The sequence below is a fragment of the Abrus precatorius genome, unplaced genomic scaffold (assembly GCF_003935025.1).
Source record: "Abrus precatorius isolate BTA unplaced genomic scaffold, Abrus_2018 Scaffold1, whole genome shotgun sequence".
Taxonomy (NCBI): domain Eukaryota; kingdom Viridiplantae; phylum Streptophyta; class Magnoliopsida; order Fabales; family Fabaceae; genus Abrus; species Abrus precatorius.
In genome coordinates this window covers 5,757,008-5,769,359 of record NW_020874291.1, presented here as the reverse complement: position 1 = coordinate 5,769,359, position 12,352 = coordinate 5,757,008, and the positions used below count along the sequence as shown (strand labels likewise).

At 49.7% G+C, this 12,352-nt stretch overlaps 24 non-coding genes across 24 annotated transcripts; 10 read left to right on the top strand and 14 right to left on the bottom strand.

The window, feature by feature from the left end:
- Positions 1–317: 317 nt before the first annotated feature.
- On the bottom strand, positions 318–436 carry LOC113859902. The gene has a single exon (XR_003503634.1). It is a non-coding gene; the product is annotated as a 5S ribosomal RNA (ribosomal RNA).
- Positions 437–814: 378 nt separating this feature from the next.
- LOC113859896 lies at positions 815–933 on the bottom strand. Its single transcript, XR_003503633.1, has one exon. It is a non-coding gene; the product is annotated as a 5S ribosomal RNA (ribosomal RNA).
- A 378-nt stretch (positions 934–1,311) lies between these two features.
- LOC113859889 lies at positions 1,312–1,430 on the bottom strand. Its single transcript, XR_003503632.1, has one exon. It is a non-coding gene; the product is annotated as a 5S ribosomal RNA (ribosomal RNA).
- Positions 1,431–1,808: 378 nt separating this feature from the next.
- LOC113859875 lies at positions 1,809–1,927 on the bottom strand. Its single transcript, XR_003503630.1, has one exon. It is a non-coding gene; the product is annotated as a 5S ribosomal RNA (ribosomal RNA).
- A 378-nt stretch (positions 1,928–2,305) lies between these two features.
- On the bottom strand, positions 2,306–2,424 carry LOC113859868. Its single transcript, XR_003503629.1, has one exon. It is a non-coding gene; the product is annotated as a 5S ribosomal RNA (ribosomal RNA).
- Positions 2,425–2,801: 377 nt separating this feature from the next.
- LOC113859861 lies at positions 2,802–2,920 on the bottom strand. Its single transcript, XR_003503628.1, has one exon. It is a non-coding gene; the product is annotated as a 5S ribosomal RNA (ribosomal RNA).
- Positions 2,921–3,298: 378 nt separating this feature from the next.
- On the bottom strand, positions 3,299–3,417 carry LOC113859854. The gene has a single exon (XR_003503627.1). It is a non-coding gene; the product is annotated as a 5S ribosomal RNA (ribosomal RNA).
- Positions 3,418–3,795: 378 nt separating this feature from the next.
- LOC113859846 lies at positions 3,796–3,914 on the bottom strand. Its single transcript, XR_003503626.1, has one exon. It is a non-coding gene; the product is annotated as a 5S ribosomal RNA (ribosomal RNA).
- A 378-nt stretch (positions 3,915–4,292) lies between these two features.
- LOC113859840 lies at positions 4,293–4,411 on the bottom strand. Its single transcript, XR_003503625.1, has one exon. It is a non-coding gene; the product is annotated as a 5S ribosomal RNA (ribosomal RNA).
- Positions 4,412–4,789: 378 nt separating this feature from the next.
- LOC113859834 lies at positions 4,790–4,908 on the bottom strand. The gene has a single exon (XR_003503624.1). It is a non-coding gene; the product is annotated as a 5S ribosomal RNA (ribosomal RNA).
- A 377-nt stretch (positions 4,909–5,285) lies between these two features.
- LOC113860708 lies at positions 5,286–5,403 on the bottom strand. Its single transcript, XR_003504025.1, has one exon. It is a non-coding gene; the product is annotated as a 5S ribosomal RNA (ribosomal RNA).
- A 377-nt stretch (positions 5,404–5,780) lies between these two features.
- LOC113859828 lies at positions 5,781–5,899 on the bottom strand. The gene has a single exon (XR_003503623.1). It is a non-coding gene; the product is annotated as a 5S ribosomal RNA (ribosomal RNA).
- A 377-nt stretch (positions 5,900–6,276) lies between these two features.
- Positions 6,277–6,394, bottom strand: LOC113860717. The gene has a single exon (XR_003504027.1). It is a non-coding gene; the product is annotated as a 5S ribosomal RNA (ribosomal RNA).
- A 376-nt stretch (positions 6,395–6,770) lies between these two features.
- Positions 6,771–6,888, bottom strand: LOC113860712. Its single transcript, XR_003504026.1, has one exon. It is a non-coding gene; the product is annotated as a 5S ribosomal RNA (ribosomal RNA).
- A 499-nt stretch (positions 6,889–7,387) lies between these two features.
- On the top strand, positions 7,388–7,506 carry LOC113859822. Its single transcript, XR_003503622.1, has one exon. It is a non-coding gene; the product is annotated as a 5S ribosomal RNA (ribosomal RNA).
- Positions 7,507–7,884: 378 nt separating this feature from the next.
- LOC113859816 lies at positions 7,885–8,003 on the top strand. The gene has a single exon (XR_003503621.1). It is a non-coding gene; the product is annotated as a 5S ribosomal RNA (ribosomal RNA).
- A 378-nt stretch (positions 8,004–8,381) lies between these two features.
- LOC113859803 lies at positions 8,382–8,500 on the top strand. The gene has a single exon (XR_003503619.1). It is a non-coding gene; the product is annotated as a 5S ribosomal RNA (ribosomal RNA).
- A 378-nt stretch (positions 8,501–8,878) lies between these two features.
- On the top strand, positions 8,879–8,997 carry LOC113859796. Its single transcript, XR_003503618.1, has one exon. It is a non-coding gene; the product is annotated as a 5S ribosomal RNA (ribosomal RNA).
- Positions 8,998–9,375: 378 nt separating this feature from the next.
- Positions 9,376–9,494, top strand: LOC113859789. Its single transcript, XR_003503617.1, has one exon. It is a non-coding gene; the product is annotated as a 5S ribosomal RNA (ribosomal RNA).
- Positions 9,495–9,872: 378 nt separating this feature from the next.
- Positions 9,873–9,991, top strand: LOC113859784. The gene has a single exon (XR_003503616.1). It is a non-coding gene; the product is annotated as a 5S ribosomal RNA (ribosomal RNA).
- A 378-nt stretch (positions 9,992–10,369) lies between these two features.
- Positions 10,370–10,488, top strand: LOC113859777. The gene has a single exon (XR_003503615.1). It is a non-coding gene; the product is annotated as a 5S ribosomal RNA (ribosomal RNA).
- A 378-nt stretch (positions 10,489–10,866) lies between these two features.
- On the top strand, positions 10,867–10,985 carry LOC113859769. The gene has a single exon (XR_003503614.1). It is a non-coding gene; the product is annotated as a 5S ribosomal RNA (ribosomal RNA).
- A 378-nt stretch (positions 10,986–11,363) lies between these two features.
- On the top strand, positions 11,364–11,482 carry LOC113859767. The gene has a single exon (XR_003503613.1). It is a non-coding gene; the product is annotated as a 5S ribosomal RNA (ribosomal RNA).
- Positions 11,483–11,860: 378 nt separating this feature from the next.
- LOC113859763 lies at positions 11,861–11,979 on the top strand. Its single transcript, XR_003503612.1, has one exon. It is a non-coding gene; the product is annotated as a 5S ribosomal RNA (ribosomal RNA).
- The last annotated feature ends 373 nt before the right edge of the window (positions 11,980–12,352 follow it).

Below are 12,352 nucleotides of genomic sequence, written 5' to 3'. Positions count from 1 at the left end.
ACCGACCGAGACAGTCAAGACGGATTTACCGTTATCAGGGCAAACCATGCGCCTGCGCAAATTCACCGATAAATACCGCGCAATTCTGGGAGGGCGGAAGGCCGAGCCGATCGGTGTAGAAAGAGGTGAAAAACTGAGGATTTAGCGTCGTAAACTCTGGAGGGACATAACTTTTAGCACAGGACTCGGATTTATGCAAATCATATGTCTATTTCATATAACTTTTCGGGATCTGTCCAATCCAGACTCCCGCCAATCCTGCTGAGAATCACAGATACCGCCAAATGGCTAAAATAGGAAAAAGGAAAGAGGAAAAAGAGGTGCAACACGAGGACTTCCCAGGAGGTCACCCATCCTAGTACTACTCTCGCCCAAGCACGCTTAACTGCGGAGTTCTGATGGGATCCGGTGCATTAGTGCTGGTATGATCGCACCTGACATGTTCTGCGCGATCAACTCCTATATGAATGCCGAGGGCGAAGCTTGCTCCAACCGGGACCGACCGAGACAGTCAAGACGGATTTACCGTTATCAGGGCAAACCATGCGCCTGCGCAAATTCACCGATAAATACCGCGCAATTCTGGGAGGGCGGAAGGCCGAGCCGATCGGTGTAGAAAGAGGTGAAAAACTGAGGATTTAGCGTCGTAAACTCTGGAGGGACATAACTTTTAGCACAGGACTCGGATTTATGCAAATCATATGTCTATTTCATATAACTTTTCGGGATCTGTCCAATCCAGACTCCCGCCAATCCTGCTGAGAATCACAGATACCGCCAAATGGCTAAAATAGGAAAAAGGAAAGAGGAAAAAGAGGTGCAACACGAGGACTTCCCAGGAGGTCACCCATCCTAGTACTACTCTCGCCCAAGCACGCTTAACTGCGGAGTTCTGATGGGATCCGGTGCATTAGTGCTGGTATGATCGCACCTGACATGTTCTGCGCGATCAACTCCTATATGAATGCCGAGGGCGAAGCTTGCTCCAACCGGGACCGACCGAGACAGTCAAGACGGATTTACCGTTATCAGGGCAAACCATGCGCCTGCGCAAATTCACCGATAAATACCGCGCAATTCTGGGAGGGCGGAAGGCCGAGCCGATCGGTGTAGAAAGAGGTGAAAAACTGAGGATTTAGCGTCGTAAACTCTGGAGGGACATAACTTTTAGCACAGGACTCGGATTTATGCAAATCATATGTCTATTTCATATAACTTTTCGGGATCTGTCCAATCCAGACTCCCGCCAATCCTGCTGAGAATCACAGATACCGCCAAATGGCTAAAATAGGAAAAAGGAAAGAGGAAAAAGAGGTGCAACACGAGGACTTCCCAGGAGGTCACCCATCCTAGTACTACTCTCGCCCAAGCACGCTTAACTGCGGAGTTCTGATGGGATCCGGTGCATTAGTGCTGGTATGATCGCACCTGACATGTTCTGCGCGATCAACTCCTATATGAATGCCGAGGGCGAAGCTTGCTCCAACCGGGACCGACCGAGACAGTCAAGACGGATTTACCGTTATCAGGGCAAACCATGCGCCTGCGCAAATTCACCGATAAATACCGCGCAATTCTGGGAGGGCGGAAGGCCGAGCCGATCGGTGTAGAAAGAGGTGAAAAACTGAGGATTTAGCGTCGTAAACTCTGGAGGGACATAACTTTTAGCACAGGACTCGGATTTATGCAAATCATATGTCTATTTCATATAACTTTTCGGGATCTGTCCAATCCAGACTCCCGCCAATCCTGCTGAGAATCACAGATACCGCCAAATGGCTAAAATAGGAAAAAGGAAAGAGGAAAAAGAGGTGCAACACGAGGACTTCCCAGGAGGTCACCCATCCTAGTACTACTCTCGCCCAAGCACGCTTAACTGCGGAGTTCTGATGGGATCCGGTGCATTAGTGCTGGTATGATCGCACCTGACATGTTCTGCGCGATCAACTCCTATATGAATGCCGAGGGCGAAGCTTGCTCCAACCGGGACCGACCGAGACAGTCAAGACGGATTTACCGTTATCAGGGCAAACCATGCGCCTGCGCAAATTCACCGATAAATACCGCGCAATTCTGGGAGGGCGGAAGGCCGAGCCGATCGGTGTAGAAAGAGGTGAAAAACTGAGGATTTAGCGTCGTAAACTCTGGAGGGACATAACTTTTAGCACAGGACTCGGATTTATGCAAATCATATGTCTATTTCATATAACTTTTCGGGATCTGTCCAATCCAGACTCCCGCCAATCCTGCTGAGAATCACAGATACCGCCAAATGGCTAAAATAGGAAAAAGGAAAGAGGAAAAAGAGGTGCAACACGAGGACTTCCCAGGAGGTCACCCATCCTAGTACTACTCTCGCCCAAGCACGCTTAACTGCGGAGTTCTGATGGGATCCGGTGCATTAGTGCTGGTATGATCGCACCTGACATGTTCTGCGCGATCAACTCCTATATGAATGCCGAGGGCGAAGCTTGCTCCAACCGGGACCGACCGAGACAGTCAAGACGGATTTACCGTTATCAGGGCAAACCATGCGCCTGCGCAAATTCACCGATAAATACCGCGCAATTCTGGGAGGGCGGAAGGCCGAGCCGATCGGTGTAGAAAGAGGTGAAAAACTGAGGATTTAGCGTCGTAAACTCTGGAGGGACATAACTTTTAGCACAGGACTCGGATTTATGCAAATCATATGTCTATTTCATATAACTTTTCGGATCTGTCCAATCCAGACTCCCGCCAATCCTGCTGAGAATCACAGATACCGCCAAATGGCTAAAATAGGAAAAAGGAAAGAGGAAAAAGAGGTGCAACACGAGGACTTCCCAGGAGGTCACCCATCCTAGTACTACTCTCGCCCAAGCACGCTTAACTGCGGAGTTCTGATGGGATCCGGTGCATTAGTGCTGGTATGATCGCACCTGACATGTTCTGCGCGATCAACTCCTATATGAATGCCGAGGGCGAAGCTTGCTCCAACCGGGACCGACCGAGACAGTCAAGACGGATTTACCGTTATCAGGGCAAACCATGCGCCTGCGCAAATTCACCGATAAATACCGCGCAATTCTGGGAGGGCGGAAGGCCGAGCCGATCGGTGTAGAAAGAGGTGAAAAACTGAGGATTTAGCGTCGTAAACTCTGGAGGGACATAACTTTTAGCACAGGACTCGGATTTATGCAAATCATATGTCTATTTCATATAACTTTTCGGGATCTGTCCAATCCAGACTCCCGCCAATCCTGCTGAGAATCACAGATACCGCCAAATGGCTAAAATAGGAAAAAGGAAAGAGGAAAAAGAGGTGCAACACGAGGACTTCCCAGGAGGTCACCCATCCTAGTACTACTCTCGCCCAAGCACGCTTAACTGCGGAGTTCTGATGGGATCCGGTGCATTAGTGCTGGTATGATCGCACCTGACATGTTCTGCGCGATCAACTCCTATATGAATGCCGAGGGCGAAGCTTGCTCCAACCGGGACCGACCGAGACAGTCAAGACGGATTTACCGTTATCAGGGCAAACCATGCGCCTGCGCAAATTCACCGATAAATACCGCGCAATTCTGGGAGGGCGGAAGGCCGAGCCGATCGGTGTAGAAAGAGGTGAAAAACTGAGGATTTAGCGTCGTAAACTCTGGAGGGACATAACTTTTAGCACAGGACTCGGATTTATGCAAATCATATGTCTATTTCATATAACTTTTCGGGATCTGTCCAATCCAGACTCCCGCCAATCCTGCTGAGAATCACAGATACCGCCAAATGGCTAAAATAGGAAAAAGGAAAGAGGAAAAAGAGGTGCAACACGAGGACTTCCCAGGAGGTCACCCATCCTAGTACTACTCTCGCCCAAGCACGCTTAACTGCGGAGTTCTGATGGGATCCGGTGCATTAGTGCTGGTATGATCGCACCTGACATGTTCTGCGCGATCAACTCCTATATGAATGCCGAGGGCGAAGCTTGCTCCAACCGGGACCGACCGAGACAGTCAAGACGGATTTACCGTTATCAGGGCAAACCATGCGCCTGCGCAAATTCACCGATAAATACCGCGCAATTCTGGGAGGGCGGAAGGCCGAGCCGATCGGTGTAGAAAGAGGTGAAAAACTGAGGATTTAGCGTCGTAAACTCTGGAGGGACATAACTTTTAGCACAGGACTCGGATTTATGCAAATCATATGTCTATTTCATATAACTTTTCGGGATCTGTCCAATCCAGACTCCCGCCAATCCTGCTGAGAATCACAGATACCGCCAAATGGCTAAAATAGGAAAAAGGAAAGAGGAAAAAGAGGTGCAACACGAGGACTTCCCAGGAGGTCACCCATCCTAGTACTACTCTCGCCCAAGCACGCTTAACTGCGGAGTTCTGATGGGATCCGGTGCATTAGTGCTGGTATGATCGCACCTGACATGTTCTGCGCGATCAACTCCTATATGAATGCCGAGGGCGAAGCTTGCTCCAACCGGGACCGACCGAGACAGTCAAGACGGATTTACCGTTATCAGGGCAAACCATGCGCCTGCGCAAATTCACCGATAAATACCGCGCAATTCTGGGAGGGCGGAAGGCCGAGCCGATCGGTGTAGAAAGAGGTGAAAAACTGAGGATTTAGCGTCGTAAACTCTGGAGGGACATAACTTTTAGCACAGGACTCGGATTTATGCAAATCATATGTCTATTTCATATAACTTTTCGGGATCTGTCCAATCCAGACTCCCGCCAATCCTGCTGAGAATCACAGATACCGCCAAATGGCTAAAATAGGAAAAAGGAAAGAGGAAAAAGAGGTGCAACACGAGGACTTCCCAGGAGGTCACCCATCCTAGTACTACTCTCGCCCAAGCACGCTTAACTGCGGAGTTCTGATGGGATCCGGTGCATTAGTGCTGGTATGATCGCACCTGACATGTTCTGCGCGATCAACTCCTATATGAATGCCGAGGGCGAAGCTTGCTCCAACCGGGACCGACCGAGACAGTCAAGACGGATTTACCGTTATCAGGGCAAACCATGCGCCTGCGCAAATTCACCGATAAATACCGCGCAATTCTGGGAGGGCGGAAGGCCGAGCCGATCGGTGTAGAAAGAGGTGAAAAACTGAGGATTTAGCGTCGTAAACTCTGGAGGGACATAACTTTTAGCACAGGACTCGGATTTATGCAAATCATATGTCTATTTCATATAACTTTTCGGATCTGTCCAATCCAGACTCCCGCCAATCCTGCTGAGAATCACAGATACCGCCAAATGGCTAAAATAGGAAAAAGGAAAGAGGAAAAAGAGGTGCAACACGAGGACTTCCCAGGAGTCACCCATCCTAGTACTACTCTCGCCCAAGCACGCTTAACTGCGGAGTTCTGATGGGATCCGGTGCATTAGTGCTGGTATGATCGCACCTGACATGTTCTGCGCGATCAACTCCTATATGAATGCCGAGGGCGAAGCTTGCTCCAACCGGGACCGACCGAGACAGTCAAGACGGATTTACCGTTATCAGGGCAAACCATGCGCCTGCGCAAATTCACCGATAAATACCGCGCAATTCTGGGAGGGCGGAAGGCCGAGCCGATCGGTGTAGAAAGAGGTGAAAAACTGAGGATTTAGCGTCGTAAACTCTGGAGGGACATAACTTTTAGCACAGGACTCGGATTTATGCAAATCATATGTCTATTTCATATAACTTTTCGGATCTGTCCAATCCAGACTCCCGCCAATCCTGCTGAGAATCACAGATACCGCCAAATGGCTAAAATAGGAAAAAGGAAAGAGGAAAAAGAGGTGCAACACGAGGACTTCCCAGGAGGTCACCCATCCTAGTACTACTCTCGCCCAAGCACGCTTAACTGCGGAGTTCTGATGGGATCCGGTGCATTAGTGCTGGTATGATCGCACCTGACATGTTCTGCGCGATCAACTCCTATATGAATGCCGAGGGCGAAGCTTGCTCCAACCGGGACCGACCGAGACAGTCAAGACGGATTTACCGTTATCAGGGCAAACCATGCGCCTGCGCAAATTCACCGATAAATACCGCGCAATTCTGGGAGGGCGGAAGGCCGAGCCGATCGGTGTAGAAAGAGGTGAAAAACTGAGGATTTAGCGTCGTAAACTCTGGAGGGACATAACTTTTAGCACAGGACTCGGATTTATGCAAATCATATGTCTATTTCATATAACTTTTCGGATCTGTCCAATCCAGACTCCCGCCAATCCTGCTGAGAATCACAGATACCGCCAAATGGCTAAAATAGGAAAAAGGAAAGAGGAAAAAGAGGTGCAACACGAGGACTTCCCAGGAGGTCACCCATCCTAGTACTACTCTCGCCCAAGCACGCTTACTGCGGAGTTCTGATGGGATCCGGTGCATTAGTGCTGGTATGATCGCACCTGACATGTTCTGCGCGATCAACTCCTATATGAATGCCGAGGGCGAAGCTTGCTCCAACCGGGACCGACCGAGACAGTCAAGACGGATTTACCGTTATCAGGGCAAACCATGCGCCTGCGCAAATTCACCGATAAATACCGCGCAATTCTGGGAGGGCGGAAGGCCGAGCCGATCGGTGTAGAAAGAGGTGAAAAACTGAGGATTTAGCGTCGTAAACTCTGGAGGACATAACTTTTAGCACAGGACTCGGATTTATGCAAATCATATGTCTATTTCATATAACTTTTCGGATCTGTCCAATCCAGACTCCCGCCAATCCTGCTGAGAATCACAGATACCGCCAAATGGCTAAAATAGGAAAAAGGAAAGAGGAAAAAGAGGTGCAACACGAGGACTTCCCAGGAGGTCACCCATCCTAGTACTACTCTCGCCCAAGCACGCTTACTGCGGAGTTCTGATGGGATCCGGTGCATTAGTGCTGGTATGATCGCACCTGACATGTTCTGCGCGATCAACTCCTATATGAATGCCGAGGCGAAGCTTGCTCCAACCGGGACCGACCGAGACAGTCAGACGGATTTACCGTTATCAGGCAACCATGCGCCTGCGCAAATTCACCGATAAATACCGCGCAATTCTGGAGGAGCGAGCGATCGGTGAGGGTGAAAACTGGATTTAGCGTCGTAAACTCTGGAGGGACATAACTTTTGCACAGGACTCGGATATTATGCAAATTGCATAATTCCGATTCCTGTGCTAAAAGTTATGTCCCTCCAGAGTTTACGACGCTAAATCCTCAGTTTTTCACCTCTTTCTACACCGATCGGCTCGGCCTTCCGCCCTCCCAGAATTGCGCGGTATTTATCGGTGAATTTGCGCAGGCGCATGGTTTGCCCTGATAACGGTAAATCCGTCTTGACTGTCTCGGTCGGTCCCGGTTGGAGCAAGCTTCGCCCTCGGCATTCATATAGGAGTTGATCGCGCAGAACATGTCAGGTGCGATCATACCAGCACTAATGCACCGGATCCCATCAGAACTCCGCAGTTAAGCGTGCTTGGGCGAGAGTAGTACTAGGATGGGTGACCTCCTGGGAAGTCCTCGTGTTGCACCTCTTTTTCCTCTTTCCTTTTTCCTATTTTAGCCATTTGGCGGTATCTGTGATTCTCAGCAGGATTGGCGGGAGTCTGGATTGGACAGATCTCGAAAAGTTATATGAAATAGACATATGATTTGCATAAATCCGAGTCCTGTGCTAAAAGTTATGTCCCTCCAGAGTTTACGACGCTAAATCCTCAGTTTTTCACCTCTTTCTACACCGATCGGCTCGGCCTTCCGCCCTCCCAGAATTGCGCGGTATTTATCGGTGAATTTGCGCAGGCGCATGGTTTGCCCTGATAACGGTAAATCCGTCTTGACTGTCTCGGTCGGTCCCGGTTGGAGCAAGCTTCGCCCTCGGCATTCATATAGGAGTTGATCGCGCAGAACATGTCAGGTGCGATCATACCAGCACTAATGCACCGGATCCCATCAGAACTCCGCAGTTAAGCGTGCTTGGGCGAGAGTAGTACTAGGATGGGTGACCTCCTGGGAAGTCCTCGTGTTGCACCTCTTTTTCCTCTTTCCTTTTTCCTATTTTAGCCATTTGGCGGTATCTGTGATTCTCAGCAGGATTGGCGGGAGTCTGGATTGGACAGATCTCGAAAAGTTATATGAAATAGACATATGATTTGCATAAATCCGAGTCCTGTGCTAAAAGTTATGTCCCTCCAGAGTTTACGACGCTAAATCCTCAGTTTTTCACCTCTTTCTACACCGATCGGCTCGGCCTTCCGCCCTCCCAGAATTGCGCGGTATTTATCGGTGAATTTGCGCAGGCGCATGGTTTGCCCTGATAACGGTAAATCCGTCTTGACTGTCTCGGTCGGTCCCGGTTGGAGCAAGCTTCGCCCTCGGCATTCATATAGGAGTTGATCGCGCAGAACATGTCAGGTGCGATCATACCAGCACTAATGCACCGGATCCCATCAGAACTCCGCAGTTAAGCGTGCTTGGGCGAGAGTAGTACTAGGATGGGTGACCTCCTGGGAAGTCCTCGTGTTGCACCTCTTTTTCCTCTTTCCTTTTTCCTATTTTAGCCATTTGGCGGTATCTGTGATTCTCAGCAGGATTGGCGGGAGTCTGGATTGGACAGATCTCGAAAAGTTATATGAAATAGACATATGATTTGCATAAATCCGAGTCCTGTGCTAAAAGTTATGTCCCTCCAGAGTTTACGACGCTAAATCCTCAGTTTTTCACCTCTTTCTACACCGATCGGCTCGGCCTTCCGCCCTCCCAGAATTGCGCGGTATTTATCGGTGAATTTGCGCAGGCGCATGGTTTGCCCTGATAACGGTAAATCCGTCTTGACTGTCTCGGTCGGTCCCGGTTGGAGCAAGCTTCGCCCTCGGCATTCATATAGGAGTTGATCGCGCAGAACATGTCAGGTGCGATCATACCAGCACTAATGCACCGGATCCCATCAGAACTCCGCAGTTAAGCGTGCTTGGGCGAGAGTAGTACTAGGATGGGTGACCTCCTGGGAAGTCCTCGTGTTGCACCTCTTTTTCCTCTTTCCTTTTTCCTATTTTAGCCATTTGGCGGTATCTGTGATTCTCAGCAGGATTGGCGGGAGTCTGGATTGGACAGATCCCGAAAAGTTATATGAAATAGACATATGATTTGCATAAATCCGAGTCCTGTGCTAAAAGTTATGTCCCTCCAGAGTTTACGACGCTAAATCCTCAGTTTTTCACCTCTTTCTACACCGATCGGCTCGGCCTTCCGCCCTCCCAGAATTGCGCGGTATTTATCGGTGAATTTGCGCAGGCGCATGGTTTGCCCTGATAACGGTAAATCCGTCTTGACTGTCTCGGTCGGTCCCGGTTGGAGCAAGCTTCGCCCTCGGCATTCATATAGGAGTTGATCGCGCAGAACATGTCAGGTGCGATCATACCAGCACTAATGCACCGGATCCCATCAGAACTCCGCAGTTAAGCGTGCTTGGGCGAGAGTAGTACTAGGATGGGTGACCTCCTGGGAAGTCCTCGTGTTGCACCTCTTTTTCCTCTTTCCTTTTTCCTATTTTAGCCATTTGGCGGTATCTGTGATTCTCAGCAGGATTGGCGGGAGTCTGGATTGGACAGATCCCGAAAAGTTATATGAAATAGACATATGATTTGCATAAATCCGAGTCCTGTGCTAAAAGTTATGTCCCTCCAGAGTTTACGACGCTAAATCCTCAGTTTTTCACCTCTTTCTACACCGATCGGCTCGGCCTTCCGCCCTCCCAGAATTGCGCGGTATTTATCGGTGAATTTGCGCAGGCGCATGGTTTGCCCTGATAACGGTAAATCCGTCTTGACTGTCTCGGTCGGTCCCGGTTGGAGCAAGCTTCGCCCTCGGCATTCATATAGGAGTTGATCGCGCAGAACATGTCAGGTGCGATCATACCAGCACTAATGCACCGGATCCCATCAGAACTCCGCAGTTAAGCGTGCTTGGGCGAGAGTAGTACTAGGATGGGTGACCTCCTGGGAAGTCCTCGTGTTGCACCTCTTTTTCCTCTTTCCTTTTTCCTATTTTAGCCATTTGGCGGTATCTGTGATTCTCAGCAGGATTGGCGGGAGTCTGGATTGGACAGATCCCGAAAAGTTATATGAAATAGACATATGATTTGCATAAATCCGAGTCCTGTGCTAAAAGTTATGTCCCTCCAGAGTTTACGACGCTAAATCCTCAGTTTTTCACCTCTTTCTACACCGATCGGCTCGGCCTTCCGCCCTCCCAGAATTGCGCGGTATTTATCGGTGAATTTGCGCAGGCGCATGGTTTGCCCTGATAACGGTAAATCCGTCTTGACTGTCTCGGTCGGTCCCGGTTGGAGCAAGCTTCGCCCTCGGCATTCATATAGGAGTTGATCGCGCAGAACATGTCAGGTGCGATCATACCAGCACTAATGCACCGGATCCCATCAGAACTCCGCAGTTAAGCGTGCTTGGGCGAGAGTAGTACTAGGATGGGTGACCTCCTGGGAAGTCCTCGTGTTGCACCTCTTTTTCCTCTTTCCTTTTTCCTATTTTAGCCATTTGGCGGTATCTGTGATTCTCAGCAGGATTGGCGGGAGTCTGGATTGGACAGATCCCGAAAAGTTATATGAAATAGACATATGATTTGCATAAATCCGAGTCCTGTGCTAAAAGTTATGTCCCTCCAGAGTTTACGACGCTAAATCCTCAGTTTTTCACCTCTTTCTACACCGATCGGCTCGGCCTTCCGCCCTCCCAGAATTGCGCGGTATTTATCGGTGAATTTGCGCAGGCGCATGGTTTGCCCTGATAACGGTAAATCCGTCTTGACTGTCTCGGTCGGTCCCGGTTGGAGCAAGCTTCGCCCTCGGCATTCATATAGGAGTTGATCGCGCAGAACATGTCAGGTGCGATCATACCAGCACTAATGCACCGGATCCCATCAGAACTCCGCAGTTAAGCGTGCTTGGGCGAGAGTAGTACTAGGATGGGTGACCTCCTGGGAAGTCCTCGTGTTGCACCTCTTTTTCCTCTTTCCTTTTTCCTATTTTAGCCATTTGGCGGTATCTGTGATTCTCAGCAGGATTGGCGGGAGTCTGGATTGGACAGATCCCGAAAAGTTATATGAAATAGACATATGATTTGCATAAATCCGAGTCCTGTGCTAAAAGTTATGTCCCTCCAGAGTTTACGACGCTAAATCCTCAGTTTTTCACCTCTTTCTACACCGATCGGCTCGGCCTTCCGCCCTCCCAGAATTGCGCGGTATTTATCGGTGAATTTGCGCAGGCGCATGGTTTGCCCTGATAACGGTAAATCCGTCTTGACTGTCTCGGTCGGTCCCGGTTGGAGCAAGCTTCGCCCTCGGCATTCATATAGGAGTTGATCGCGCAGAACATGTCAGGTGCGATCATACCAGCACTAATGCACCGGATCCCATCAGAACTCCGCAGTTAAGCGTGCTTGGGCGAGAGTAGTACTAGGATGGGTGACCTCCTGGGAAGTCCTCGTGTTGCACCTCTTTTTCCTCTTTCCTTTTTCCTATTTTAGCCATTTGGCGGTATCTGTGATTCTCAGCAGGATTGGCGGGAGTCTGGATTGGACAGATCCCGAAAAGTTATATGAAATAGACATATGATTTGCATAAATCCGAGTCCTGTGCTAAAAGTTATGTCCCTCCAGAGTTTACGACGCTAAATCCTCAGTTTTTCACCTCTTTCTACACCGATCGGCTCGGCCTTCCGCCCTCCCAGAATTGCGCGGTATTTATCGGTGAATTTGCGCAGGCGCATGGTTTGCCCTGATAACGGTAAATCCGTCTTGACTGTCTCGGTCGGTCCCGGTTGGAGCAAGCTTCGCCCTCGGCATTCATATAGGAGTTGATCGCGCAGAACATGTCAGGTGCGATCATACCAGCACTAATGCACCGGATCCCATCAGAACTCCGCAGTTAAGCGTGCTTGGGCGAGAGTAGTACTAGGATGGGTGACCTCCTGGGAAGTCCTCGTGTTGCACCTCTTTTTCCTCTTTCCTTTTTCCTATTTTAGCCATTTGGCGGTATCTGTGATTCTCAGCAGGATTGGCGGGAGTCTGGATTGGACAGATCCCGAAAAGTTATATGAAATAGACATATGATTTGCATAAATCCGAGTCCTGTGCTAAAAGTTATGTCCCTCCAGAGTTTACGACGCTAAATCCTCAGTTTTTCACCTCTTTCTACACCGATCGGCTCGGCCTTCCGCCCTCCCAGAATTGCGCGGTATTTATCGGTGAATTTGCGCAGGCGCATGGTTTGCCCTGATAACGGTAAATCCGTCTTGACTGTCTCGGTCGGTCCCGGTTGGAGCAAGCTTCGCCCTCGGCATTCATATAGGAGTTGATCGCGCAGAAC